Raw genomic sequence first — 15,558 nt, 5'->3', positions numbered from 1 at the left:
GTTTGCGGTGTGATAACGGAGGAGAATATAAAAACCGCCCGTTTGTGAAGTTTTGTGAGCGAAGCGGAATTCAGATCGAGTGGACGGTAGCACATACCCCGGAGCAGAACGGCGTTTCCGAACGCATGAACCGCTCTCTCGTTGAGCGCGCTCGGGCTATGCTGGAAGACTCCGGCGTGAACAAGTGCTTCTGGGGTTACTCAGTACAGACTGCGGCCTATCTGCTGAACCGTAGCCCTTCCAGCGCCATCGATCCTGGCATGACTCCATACCAGCTGTGGGAAGGATCAAAGCCGGACGTCCAGAAACTTCGAGTCTTCGGCTGCTCCGTATTCGTTCACATTCCGAAGGAGCAACGAGGTAAGTTGGACGTTAAATCTTGGAAAGGGCTTTTCCTGGGCTATGCCCACAACGGCTATAGAGTGTGGAACCCGACGAAGCGGCAGATTATGCACGTTCGTGACGTCGATTTTGTAGAGTCTATGCGCGGGGAAAATACTCCGGGATGTGGCGTTGAGCGGACATCGAATGTTTTCTCTATTGCTGCGACCGATGATGAACAATCCGAATCGGTTGAAGTGGCACCGGATGCAAGATTTGACGACCCGGATACGGACGAGCAGGATGGCGGTTCCAGAGCGGAATCGGTGTCGGAATACGAGAGTTTCGTCGAAGAAGACCGCACTAGAGCAGAATCGAAATCCGGCTCGAGCAGCAATGGCGAAATCGATCCAGTGCAACCCACCCACTCTGGTCGACCAGTGCGAGCGCGGAAACAACCGGCGTGGCAAGCTGACTATGACATGGAGTACGCAGCGTATGCGTTGAGCGCCACGGAATACGTCGAGGATTTGCCAAGGACGCTGGCCGAAGCAAAAGCGCGGAAGGACTGGCCGAAGTGGGAAGCAGCGGTCAAGGAGGAGTTAGAAGCCCACACGAAGAACGGGACTTGGACTTTGACCGAACTACCAGGAAATCGGAAGGCGATTACAAGCCGCTGGGTTTTTAAGATAAAGCCTGGCCTGAACGGAGAACCGGATCGCTATAAAGCTCGACTAGTGGCCAGAGGCTTCGACCAAAAGTTCGGCTTCGATTATAGTGAAACATATTCTCCGGTCGCCAAACTCGACACGTTGCGTTCTGTCTTGGCGATTGCTTGTCGGGACAAACTGGTGGTGCATCAAATGGACGTTTGTACCGCCTTCTTGAACGGGTCGCTGACTGAGGAGATTTTTATGGCGCAACCGGAGGGGTTCACGAAAGGAAAGAACCTAGTCTGCCGTTTGCAAAAGTCCCTCTATGGCCTTAAGCAGGCCTCTCGGGCCTGGAACAGCCGATATCACAACTTTGTAGTGAACCACCTTGCTTCAAGCAAAACGCCAACGACCGGTGCTTGTACACCCGTGGATTCGGAGCGACAAGGGTGATTATGGTCCTCTACGTGGACGACATCTTGATTGCCGGAGCATCGCTGAAAGCAATCCAGCTGGTGAAGAACTGTCTAGCCAAGGAATTTGAGATGAAGGACATCGGTGAAATCAAGAGCTTCCTGGGAATGCAAGTCAACTATGATCGGGCTGCCGGCGTGATGAAGATAACTCAGCGACACTATCTGGAGAACGTCCTGAAACGTTTCAAAATGGAGGACTGCAAGCCGTGCTCAACGCCCATTGAGAATCGCCTGAAGCTGAAGAAAGGAAACGAAGACAATCGGACCGCGCAGCCGTTCAGGGAGCTAGTTGGTTGCTTGTCGTATGCGGCGTTGACCACTAGACCGGATCTGACAGCGGCAGTGAACTTCTACAGCCAGTTGCAGAGCTGTCCAAGCGATGAGCACTGGGCTCATCTAAAAAGGATTTTGCGATACGTTAAAGGATCGCTCGATTTCGGCCTGGTCTACCGGGCGGACAAAGAAGCGCCGCTGCTGGAGGTGTTTTCGGATGCCGACTGGGCCAACGACTCTTCTGATCGTCGCTCTGTGAGTGGTGGTGTGTTTAAGGTGTTCGGCAGTACAGTCAGCTGGCTCACCAAGAAACAGCAAACCGTCGCTCTCTCATCGACTGAGGCAGAGCTGACTGCCCTCTGTACGGTGGCCTGCCACGAGGTTTGGCTGAGCCGTCTTCTTCAAGATTTGGGATACAGTTGCAAGGAACCGATCTGCGTTTACGAGGATAATCAGTCGGCTATGAGGATCGCCGAGGAATCGAAAGATTTCGGACGCATCAAACACGTCGATGTTAAGTTCCACTTTCTGCGGGACTTGATAAAGGATGGCCGCATCGTTCTCAAGTTTCTGTCATCCGTTGAACAGCCCGCGGACATGATGACTAAAGGGCTTCCGGTTGCAGCATTCCGACGTCATCGTGACGGGATTGGCCTGGTGGACTGCAGTGGCTGAGCAGGGGTGTTGAGTGTACAGCCCCTAGCACTCACCAAGTCTACACACTCAGTGGGCTATGTTGCCCCCATCGAAGGTGACACCACTGCTGAGAGAAATAACAAAGACAACAACACTTCCGTTTTTCATTCCATGTTTCTTTTCTCGTGAATAAACACGCTTTTTATTTGAACTCGCTAATTTCGTCAGTCTCGCTAGTTTTTCCTTGTGTGGCCATCCGAAGAACCACTTCAAATCCATCTTCCAAGAAAATTCACAATAATAGGGCTTCAAAATTGCTGGTCTTGGTTGATTTGGCAGTCGTTTGCAGAAAGAGGGCTTGACTTCCCACGTTGTCCATTGGGGTAGCGGGTAGAGCCCGACGCGTCCCGATTACTTCAAAACCTTCACCTCCCACGTCGTCCAGGGAAATTGGCTCAGAGGCCATGATTTCCCTCTTCCAGATCTTCTCCCAACGCCAGAGGTTGTCCGCCAGTTCCGGAGCGGGAAACGACCGTACCGACGGGGCTCTGGCTGCCGGGAGTTTTAGCTGGGCAACGAACAGAAAGAATCAGGAGCTCTTCGTCCATTTCTCCTTCAAGACGCCGAGGTCGACCCAACGATTCCGGTTGGGGTAGAGCGTCCGGTACATTGGCGCCCCGGCTGTCAAGAGAGGTGAGAGGACTGATACGTTGGGCATGATGCCGGAGTCGGTCCGGCGATGCTGGTTGGGGCAAGACTGCCAGTTCGTCGGCGCTCCGACGATCAGAAGCCATGAAATCGGTGTTGGGCTGTATGCTGCTATTTACGGTACCATTAAGGAAGGCTCTTTCGGGAGTGTCAGGTTTGGGGGGTTGGGGTGGCGGTGAGAAAATAGAGAAAAAGGTTGATGGACTTACCGCTTCTTGGGAATGGTCCCAAGACCTTTGGAGGCCTTCTTTTTCGTCTTTTTCTGTAGTTGGAATAACGATTCCGTTCGGGAGACGGCACTGATTGGACGTTTCACTGAAGGTGTGACTTGGTCGCTGGTTATTTCACTTTCACTCGGGAGAGAGGTTCTGGTACGTGTCGGTTTTGGTGTTTTCGGTGAAACCATGGTTATCATCAATAGAAATAATAAACCATAGAAGAATAATGTCGCTGGTGTTCCCTTTGTTCTCGCTCAGAAACATGTTGGGTATATAAGTGTCAAACTGCATACATTTTCGCGTTGACATTTATAGCCCTGCCTATCTCCGCCAGCAAAAGATGTTCCTACTGCGACGCCAGCGACATTCTTCTTCTATGGTTTATTACTTCTATTTTATCATCGGATTGGGTGAGAAAAATTCAACATTAACGCTGCGGTCAGAGGAGGCTGTGTCTGAATCTGAGAGTACATTTTGGCCCAAGTCAGTTTCAGTGCCCGTGATTCTATCGTTTGTATGGTGATTTTTTGATGGAGTGTTGATCGAGGTAGTGGTATTTATTTTGCTAGAGACGGATAATACGACAGTGGAAGTAAAATTGAAGATCTATAAAGTCTCCTTTTACATAACATAGTTTCTAACGTCACCTTTTTCAATTTTTCGATGGAATTCTGATATTTGGTAGGCAAAAACCCTGCCAAAAAACCCTTAAAACAAATTTTTATCAGAAAGACCTTTTCTCCAAACTTTTAAACAAAGTTTATATGATTATTCTTTGTTTTGTTTTAAACATAACACCACAACACTATGAAGGATGTCTTATTTTTTTGGCGAAAAAAAATCGGTTTGGATCTCAAGATTGGTATAAGGCAGCCAGCAGCCTTCATTGACGATTGTACACATCTCCGAATGTTGATTGTGAAACTCTCAAAAAATATTAGTTCAGGCTACAGAGCTTAAATTTTTGTAGTAGAGCTTTTCGAAGGATTCTTTGAGAATTTAAAAAGCTTTAAAGCACACACCTTCAGGAACTCATGTTGAAATTTCTACGAAAATTGCTATATGACAGTTGGGTCACCTTAAGAAAAGGTCTTAAAAAGGGGGCTACCCCGTTTGGCATAAAGCCATTTGGCATAAAGTCGTTTGGCATAATGGTCATTTCGCATAATGGTCATTTGGCATAATGGACGTTTGGCATAAAAGAAAAGAAATTAGAAATTTAAATAGTGCTATTTATAAGATCTGGTGATGGAGAAGGGAAAACCGTCCATGAAAATGTTAGTAGTTATTATAGATTCGACAGACATAAGGACAAACATTTTTTTTAAATATATTTTTTTCTCAATCTCCAGGCGTCGCGACTAATATTTGAATAATGTGCTGTGTTCATAAACATCGTAAGAATGCAGCGCCACACATGTCATTATGACAGTTATGTCGGGAACGAGTCACACGTCGCGTGTCCCACACGCGCGTTCCGATTTGGTGGGCGCGCGACAATATAATGTCAACGTAGGAAAGAAGGCAAAATTATCAATGAAAATGTTAGTAGTTACAATGCAAACCACTAGTTTAACGACGTAATGAGAATGAACAGCCTATGACCAAAAGAAGGGAAAATCACATATGAGAATGTTAGCAATGGTAACGCCAAAAATATAGCAACTCAATTTTCAATGATTATGCCAAATGTCCATTATGCAAAATGACTATTATGCCAAACGACCGTTACGCTAAATTATTTTATGCCAAACGGCTTTATGCCAAATGGCTTCCCCCCTTAAAAAGCACAGAAAAACATTACAAGTTAATCGTCCCATAAGGTTCATTTGTAGTTAGAAGTGTCTCCTTTAATACCACGGTTGTGTTTTGTAAAAAAGGTAATATAGAATTTCTTGGAAACTATTCAACAATCTTAAAAAAAACATGTATAATTAGGGTGCCTTATTGTATCTTCGGATGGTTTTGGTTTTGGTCTCTTCGTCATGGGTGGTTTTCTAAAAGCTATTGGGTTCAAAATTTGCATAAATAATTTTACATTCCAGAAGATTTGGCCGACTAAAACTTCCATGGTGAAAACGAAAAGTCGTTGTACAGAATCCTAGAAGATCCTCAAATCCATACGCGGATTTTATATTGTTTTTGCAGGTATTTCTTCAAAGACTCCTCGAAAAGAATGTTGCTTCAGTGCTTATACCAGAGATTCATCAAGAAATGCATTCAAGGATATCTCTAGAGATCTGCTAAACAAATTATTCAAAGAAATCATATAGCAGTCCAACGCTGATACAACTAGTAATTTCTATAGATTCTTTCACCAATTTCTATATTTGAAAATCCTTCATTTACTCCTACGCAAATTTTCAATAATTCTTCAAGCATTATTCCCAATAGTTCTTTCTACAATAGGGTCCTAAAGCCCTGTCTCAATTTTATTACCAAACGCTTAAGTTTAGGGCAGAAACACATGTTTACTCAATTTTTAAATGATTTTCGTTGGTTTAAGTACAAAAAACATTTTTTTATGATTTTTGAGATTTTGTCACACCCCTTGGTTTAAACTCGAATTTTGGGTATATTTTGTTTTCCGTGTCCCTTCCGAAATGTCAGATATATCTTCCTATTATATATCCTCCTATAGGAACAACCCCAGTGTTAAAACTATATGCTCTGTGGCATTTTTGTCGAATAAGTGAATGTCAAACAAGATCACAAGTGTCAAGGTTGATATTTGGAACCATTTTTAAAATTGAAGTTAAAAAATGATATAGCCGTTATTTGAGCGGGAAAACTTGCTAAAGTAGTTGCAAGAACATGCTCTTTCGTATTATTGAATAAAAACGAGAATTCATTAAACATTTTAGGACCCAATTCCATCGATTTCTTTCAGGGCTTGCTCCAAAAATTCGCAAAATCAAAAGATTTTCAACTCAAAGCATTTGTATTGCATAATTTGGCAAAAATTAACATGGCGTCACATAATCCTGCAAAAAAAAAAAAAATAGGAGTGTTGCCGGTGCGCAGCACATAGTTGTACCTAGATGGAATCTACTGATAGGGAAGCTATCAGATATGATGATAAGCGATATGGAAAGGAGTAAAAGGATAAGGAGACAAACAGACGTCACACTCTCATCGCTGTTCATCGACCAACTTTTTAACGATCGATTCGAATATCTTGTAGGTGGTCAATCGACCACCCGCAGCGCTCGCATCGTTTTTGTTCGTGTTTGACGTTTACACACTACCGCCACCTGTTGGTCCATCGGCCAACTACAGTGTTTTTAGCATTGGGCGTACATGTTTTCGCAACTATGATTTTGATCGCGATTTGTTCTGAGTGTTACGTCTGTTTCTCTGTGACTATATGTTTGCTGATAAATCTTAAATCTAATGTTAGTCGTTGTTAAAACCTAAATCTACTTGAGAGTACGGTAAGAAGTGAAGTTATTAATAACACATAATATATGCTAAAACTGTTTTCCCAATAGTGTGCCCCACCCGAACAAGCTGTATCTCGAAGTTGGCGTCTTGATTAGTCTAATACGTTGATCATAAAATTAAAGAGAACGTTGTTAAGTTGCTGAAAATGTGGAAGACTAATTGAGAATCAAATTACATGCAAGAGGTGTTAAATTTTGAATACAAATGCTATAAATTAGAATCTCCATGACCTTTAGGTACCTAATAGGAATTTTTTAATCATTCGGCTAGAAAATAAAATTGGATTGAAAATACGGAAACTGCACATGTTGCACGGTGTGCCAACAAATTACAAAATTAATTTAATTCGATCATTTCGAATATGTCAAGCCGCAACAAATCGGACACGAACGGAGGGTCGAAAGGGGACCGGTCGGCTAAAGGAAATAGTAGAGGTGATTGCGGAACTCCCATCGGAACCCAAAACGTTCCAGTGTTGACAATCACAACGGTAGAAGTTGAGCAGATTCTCTCAGGACAGTCGTGTAAGTCCTGTTCTGGGCCTAACACAGAAGCTATGGTTCAGTGCAACCTCTGCCATGAGTGGCATCATTTCTCATGTGTGGGAGTTACTGAAGACGTTGAGAACATGAGCTGGTGTTGTCCCAAATGCGCGTCTGCAACCGGGGTCCAACAAACAACTTCAACAGGCATTCAGCAGTTTCCATCAACGAGTAGTGCCATCGGTCAGGTCAACCAGCTTCGTCAGGCTTCGAGGTCAAAACTTTCTCCGAACACGTTGAGAGTGACCACTAGGAGTGCCGCACGAAAGGAAAACAATCCCAGCCGGTGGTCGCAGCAGAAGATTCTACAGTTCTACAAAGACCAGATAATCCGGTAGACAGCAGACGATCGGAAATAACTTTCTTCGGGACAGCGAAATCAAACCGATCTCAAAGATCGCTGATGTTACAGCTTCAAAAGCTAGAAGAAGAGAACGCACTTCAACGCCAGTAAATAAAAAAAAAAGTATACCATTCTAGAGCGTATGAGCAGCCCTTCCGGATCGTCGTGCGGCGGAGGATCCAGTCGGGTAGAAAGCTAGACGAACACCTTGCTGGAAAAAGGAAAGCTGAATACAAAATACTCCGCCTCACTCAACAGTTCCCAGCAAGCCGCACAATCGCCTTTTTCAAACTTGTCCGTACATCAGTCAGCGTCTCTCCAGAACAGCTTAGTAGCAGCTGTTGCAAGTCTTCTCGGAGTTGGTAACTGTTCGTCTGGGAGTCCATTGCAGGATGCCAGGATCTCCGCTAATCATGGTAGCCTAGTTCAACCACCTGCCAATCGCAACACGATGCAACCGCCGCTGGTAACCATGTCTAACGAACAGCAAGGTCAATACCGACCATCGATCATCCCCAGAATCCGTGTATTCACTGAGTGGTCGCAGGACAGTGCCGCTTTCACCAACTTGCTGTTTGACAAGCAATATCCAGAGATTTGCCCCCGAAGTAAAGGATGCACAAGTTAAATATCACCTGACCACAGCGGTTGCTGGGTTATTCGACTTTAGGACCTGTCGAAGACCGATTCGTCTACCTTTCAGCTCGAAGTCGACTGCCAGGTCGGGTCCGGGGAGGCGATGATTCTAGCTACGGACGGATTAGGTAGATTTCGTCCTATTAGCGTCCTAGCTAGGGATTTCTCCAGCCGCTCTTCAATACCACCGATGCTTCGTTCAAACCACTCGAGCACTTCTCGGTATCTCGATCACTCACGACAAATACTTGTAGGAATTTTGTTCCTATGGAATGCGAGAAAAGTTGAAAGTAACGGACGATTTTAACTGTCGGAATTTTGTTACCGAAAAAGCTCCTTTCCTGGGCCTGCATATCCTTTTTATAGGACTTGATGATGCAGCAAAACCAAATGGTAGAACATTTCCCGGGAGGGATTTGTCTTCGCACAGTTGGTACTGGGCGCCATGCATCAGTGCATATATGGATGGGAAGGATTTCGATGATGGGATACCAGGGGTTTAGTTGGATGGGTATAAAATTCAAATTTAAATTATTTCTATTTACAAAATCATTTTTTTTTTTTTCATTTTTTATTTATATTGAGGGTAACTGGTATCTTGGGATAGGGAATATAGGAATATTATTTACATATTAGGTTATTTACATTTAAACTAGAGTTAAAGCATAATTATTTACAAATTTAGGGGTATTTACAAAATTATAAAAATATAAACAAAGTATGAATATTTACAAAAAAAAAGAAGAAAAATATATATAAAAAAACAAAAAGAAAAAATACAAAAAAGCAAATCTGGATTGTGACCTATCACATAGGTAACAATTATCCCGGATCGGGTGTAAAAAAAAACAAAGTTTTTTTTATTACTATGGGGCCCTCTATAATCGAGTTGTCAGATTACGAAAAAAAAGTTCAAGCAAAAGTTCTCTCTTCTTCCAGATTTAATTGATTTGGTGCAATGATTGATCCTATGCGGCAAGTGCTGTTGCTCGAAATCACCTAAATTTGGAAGAATGAGCCTGCTTTTGCATGAATCCGGTTTTTGTTCTCTGCCTCCTACTATAGGATTCCCAGGCGTCCAACTATAAGTTTCGCTACACAACTCTCTGCTCTGCCAATTTTAGTTGATTCCTCGCAATGATTGATCCTGGACGGCAAGTGCTGTTCCGAGGAATCATATAAAATTGGAAGAGTGAGCCTGGTTGTCGCGAAATTCATCTTTGTCAAAAACTTTCAATATCCGAATCTTTTCTTCAAGCTACCCTGTGGATAGAACTGCCGTTTATTCTATCCATAGTTCTCTTCTCTTCAAAATTCAGGTTGATTTGGAGCAATGATTGTTCCTATGCGGCAAGTGCTGTTCCTCAAAATCACTTGAATTTGGAAGAGTGAGCCTGCTATGAATAGAAATATAGCAATCCTTTCCGGTCGCTTGAAGGAAAAGATCCAGAGTTTCCAAAGTCTTTCCATTTGGTAGAGGGATCTGCGTGTCGAGATTTGGTCAACTATGAAGACCTATTCAATTAGTAGTTCTCTGCTATTTCAAATTCAATTTAATTGAGAGCAATGATTGTTCCTGAGCGTCAAGTGCTGTTGCTCTTAATTACGTGAATATGAAATAGTGAGGCTCACTATCTAATTGAATACGTACTTCTATGTCGCCATGATCTGGACAGGTGATTTGTCCCGAGGATTAATTAGAATTATTAAATTGTGATCTACAAACTGCAATTAAAATGCTAGAAATTACAAAACCATATTTCGTCAGAAAAGCTCGCATTTTGCCACTCACAGAACCCACTGAACAAGGCCTAAATTAATTATTTTCCTGTCAACATTGGTTGACAAAATAACTTAGAACTAATTTACTAACACTAAATGAGAAAAAAAAAACAATGATTACTTATCTTTTTTTTTATTTAATGACGTCACAAGATTTCTCTTGGACCAGATTTTATTTTCACATACTCACATTCACACATCTCATTCAACAAACATTCATCAAGCCACTCAATCATTTCATTTCCACTCATTCCCATTCATAATTTTCCAGTTATTCCATTCATTCACACTTTCCCATTCAGTAATCACATTCATCCTACTTTATTACTACTAAAACATGATTCTAGGGCGCCCTTAATTTGTGGTTGTTTCTTAGATCACACTATTTAGCGTCTCTTATTCAAAGAGAGCTGGTGATCTTTCTGCGAAACTTTTTAATGAACCGATCTCAATGCTGCTTCTTTACTTTCTCGCATGCGAGAAAAAATTGCAACCAACATGAGAGGCTTTTGATGACTACAACGAATGTCGACCATACCAGGTTGAAAAAGCCTTTTACTCAGCCCTGTGTATGTCGACTAAATAAAGAAGGCTCTTGTGTGGGTGTGAAATGTCAAAGCTTGTTTACTTTTCGTCAAAATAGAAATTTGATCACCGTGAATCGTGACGAATTTTCACTGTTTGTCGCGGTTTTGAAGCAGTTTGTAAATGAAAATCAAAGTCGGACGTATCGATTTGAATTGAGGGTATGTGCTAATTTCATTTTATTTAATCGTTCTTATCTTTTTCCAGGTGCAACGATGTGAATTTTGTTAGATTTAGACCGACGATAGAAATTAATAAAGAAAAAGAGAAAAGAAAATCATCGGTTTGTTAATTTTTGCAAAGAAACATATCTAAGTGGTAACCGCATTATATGATCGAATGATCAAAACGAATATTTTGAATCATTTCGCTTGTTGGTAAATTAGGTCTGCCATCAATGAATTATGGCTCATTGAATGATTTTATGTCCAAGTATAGGTAGGCTCTCATTGAAGAAGATGGAATTTATTCGCACTAATTGTAGATTGATGTCTTTGAGCGATTAGCAGAGCCACAATCTGCGCACAAAATGTAGGATGAGCGCTCGCAGGTTCCTACCGGGTGGCCCAGATTGCCACAATTGAAGCATCTGTCTTCAGGTGGGGGGTGGTACGAATCAAAACGGTATTCGTATGACGATGGTGTTTTCGTATGGTTAGCGGGAAGAGTGAGTTTTAGAGAATGAAACTTTGGGTTGAATGAATATGGTACGGGTAATCGGGGTGTTGATTGCTGGATGAGAAATAAATGACTGTTCCATAATTTTGTGCTACACTGCGTATTTAGTCTGTAAGACAGTAACGGTGATCGCAAATTGTCGCACTTTGACTGTGATGACATGTTTGATAAATTCTGGAATGCATTTGAGTGAGATGTTTCGTTCGGAGAATTAGAATCAATCGCCGTCGGTGGATTCATGTAGGCTTGTTGCATGTCGATTGCCAGTTCATGTTCAATAGAACTAAATTTGGAATTGCTCGACACACTGCCGTCGGCAACTGAGATTTGCACTTTTGATTCTTCTTCGCTATTTTCAGCCAGTTTACTTTCAAGTTCTTTGACTCGAAATAACAAAGACTCCAAAACAGTTTTCTCATCCGCACTCATATTCGGTTGTCTTGCACATAACTGTGTATAGTCAAACATGAAGGAAGAAAACGTAGCCATAGTCATAAGATCAATTCACAAAATAATCAAAAGGAAACAATTCACCAAATGTGAAAAAAGTAATTCACAAAAGAAATAATTCAAACAATAGATTCAATTCACAATTGAATGTCAATTCACTACACAATCAATTCACAAAAGAAATTCTATTCAATACAAAATCAATTCACTTGTTATTTAAATGGAAATAATTCTATTCAGGACTGAAACAATGAGCTATAGAATGACACTTAATTGTTCAATGAACAAAGGACAAAAACAACCTTTTATCATCATCCGAAATGGTTTTGTTCTGGCACATGCGGTTTTGCAATTTGAAAGCACAATTTAGTAATTCTAATTTGAAAGAAATTGGAACGAAATTGAAATTTTTCGATTTTGGATTCTCCCGGAGCACAATTCAAAAAAGGTTCTAATTTTGGATATATTAGAAACTTTTTTGTTCACACACTAATTTACGTTGGGCACCAATTGTTACTTTATAAAATTCATTAACTCAGAAATTCATTTGGTATTTAAATTTTAATAAAGAATAATAATAAGAAGGAAATAACTACACTAAGAAAATTAAAGAAATTAACACTAAGAAAAAACTTTAAAAACTTCAATTCAAAAACCAATTTTCAAAACTATTTACATTTCAGCCCTCTCAGGGTCTGTTACCTATGTGATAGGTCACAATCCAATTTTGCTTTTTTGTATTTTTTCTTTTTGTTTTTTTTATATATATTTTTCTTCTTTTTTTTGTAAATATTCATACTTTGTTTATATTTTTATAATTTTGTAAATACCCCTAAATTTGTAAATAATTATGCTTTAACTCTAGTTTAAATGTAAATAACCTAATATGTAAATAATATTCCTATATTCCCTATCCCAAGATACCAGTTACCCTCAATATAAATAAAAAATGAAAAAAAAAAGATTTTGTAAATAGAAATAATTTAAATTTGAATTTTATACCCATCCAACTAAACCCCTGGTATCCCATCATCGAAATCCTTCCCATCCATATATGCACTGATGCATGGCGCCCAGTACCAACTGTGCGAAGACAAATCCCTCCCGGGAAATGTTCTACCATTTGGTTTTGCTGCATCATCAAGTCCTATAAAAAGGATATGCAGGCCCAGGAAAGGATCTTTTGGTAACAGAAATTGACTAGTTAAAGTGTTCCGCGGTTTCAAACCGAAAATCAATCTATTCCTCAGGAACAGAAATCAATAGTTCGCGCCGTGAGTGCTACGTGAAGTGATCCGTTACCAACCAGAGATTTGTGCGTTCCCGGTCACCTTAACCCGGACGAGGGGAAAGACACAACCCTGCGTGGGAGACGCCCCTCTGGTGAAGCCAAGGCGATACGAAGTGGATGCAACCTCTACGTCGAGTGGAACGAAGTCGAAACCCGAAACCCGATAGGTACCCCGTTTTCCAGCAACCGGCGCCTTCAGGTGATGTTACAGTGCAATATATCCCTATCATAGACCTTTGAAATCCCCATATTAATATAAAATAAATTACACAGTGTAAATAAATTGAATTTTAGTGTTAAAGCATAATTATTTAACGGGCAATTCCTTTTTCGCCACCTCTTAAGTTGTTTGAATTGAATTCGCGATACAAGTGTGGGAAGTGAGTCCGCCCCAGTAGTGATTCTCCCGGATAGACCCTGAGAGGGCTAAAATGTAAATAGTTTTTAAATAGTTTTGCCAAGTTAATTAGTTTTGAATTTGAAATTGAAGTTTTTTTAGTGTTAAATTTCTTTAGTTTTCTAGTCAAGTTTTCCGTTTCTTCTTATTATTATTATTCTTGAATTAACTGAATTAGTAACAAATAGTAACAATCTCCGGAAAGTAACACTGCCACTGATGAAAAAGGACAAGATCGAGACTATTGTTGAATTCGCCGTGAACGTACGGAATTTCTGTGCGACAGTCGACGCATGCGGATTAGAGGAATATTTGTACAATATTTCGCTGCTACATCAGCTCGTAGCTAAGCTCCTGCCCTCTATCAAGCTAGATGACGGAACAAAGTGGGACGGCGTGTCGGATCTTACATCGGAGAGTAGATGATTCACCGATCCTGATTTCCTATGGTATTCGGAAACGAAATGACCTGAAACCCCTCCCCTGCGCACACCAGCTACAACTGAACTTCGACCGCATTTGCTAGTTCATCGTTCAGTTCCGAACAGTTCTCCGAACAAATTCTCAACATGGAAACGAACAAATTCTCAACAACAGTTCCGAACAAATTCTCAACATGGAAACGACTACAGAACTGCATTGCCTTCGTTTTTCGCTACCTAGCCAACTTGTGACTCAAAGCGAAACGGAAGCCGATTCACATTGGACCGCTGATGATTTCAAAGCTAAAATTAGCTGAAACGTTTCTGTTCCGCGTAGCACGAGAGGGATTTCCCGATGAAGTGGCTGCTCTGGAACAAGCGCAATCAACTGTCTCCATAAAACTTCTTTCAAAGTCAGTTCGCTCTACCAGCTTAGCCCATGGTTATATGAACAAGGTCTTCTGAGGATGAAGAGCAGGATCGGTGCGTGCAAATACGCTGCAGATGAAGCCAAAAGCCAATAATTCTACCTCTAGATCACCACATCACCGCACTGGTAATCATGTAATATCACCACAAATACCACAGTGCAATCACGAAACCGTCGTGAACGAAATCAGGCAAAGGTTCCACATTCTTCGTATTCATGTCGGCTTTGCAAAAGCTCGTAGAACCTGCCAACGATGCAAGAACGAGATTGCAGTTCCCCGCCATTATGGCAGACCTTCCGGCGGCGAGACTAGCAGCGTTCCAACACCCTTTCTCATACGCAGGCGTAAATTATTTCGGCCATATGGAGGTGGTCGTGCGTCTGGTGGAAAAACGCTGGGGTATGTTAATTACCTTCCTGCCTATCCGTACCATTCATATTGAGCTAGTCGGCGCCAGCCGAGAGTTATCTGAAGCCATAGCAGCTATCTACCAATCGGCGATGATAGAAGAGTTCGTTAGTCCGGAAACAGAATGGGTCTTCAACCCCCCAGCAGCACCTCACACGGGCAACTGCTGGGAAAGGCTGATTCGGACAGTGAAGACAAACCTCCTGGCAATTCGTCCTACCTCTAGACTCACGGACGAAGAGCTAAGAAATACACTCGTGGAAAACGAAAACACCGCCAACGGGCGCCCTCTGACTCACGTTCCAATTGATAGTGACTCGGCCCCAGCGTTGGCTCCCAATCACTTTCGGATCGCCCAAAGGGTAAAAGCCACTGAGAACTTTGGACGATAGTTGATCCACATTACGGTGAAGTTATCGTACCTCCCAGATGCTCGCTAACCAATTCTGGAAGCGTTGGGTGAACGACTACCTTCCAGAAATAGCGAGGCGAACGAAATGGTTCGCACAAACGAAGCCGATATCCATCGGCGATATGGTGGTCATCATTGATCCCAGGCTTGCCAGAAACTGTTGGACGAAGGGAAGAATCAACCTTGTCAACAAAGGACGCGACGATGCCATCCGGTCAGCAACGGTAGCAACAGCCAATGCAATGGAGTGTACGAACGACCAGTTACAAAGCTAGCGGTCCTAGATGTCTAACGCGAAGCCTAGTAAGCCAACCGGAAGTTGGCGTACCCGGGGAAGTGTTGCGCTTTCCGATGCACTACCACAAGAAGACATAGTTTTATTGCGAATATTTTGTAAAATTTTACTTTCGTCGAGTTAGTTGCACGCCGGCCAGTTACGTGCTGCCCAGATC

This window comes from Aedes aegypti, chromosome 3, assembly GCF_002204515.2.
Source record: "Aedes aegypti strain LVP_AGWG chromosome 3, AaegL5.0 Primary Assembly, whole genome shotgun sequence".
Classification (NCBI taxonomy): Eukaryota; Metazoa; Arthropoda; class Insecta; order Diptera; family Culicidae; genus Aedes; species Aedes aegypti.
The sequence above is the reverse complement of the archived record's forward strand: the minus strand, read 5'-3'. Positions refer to the sequence as shown.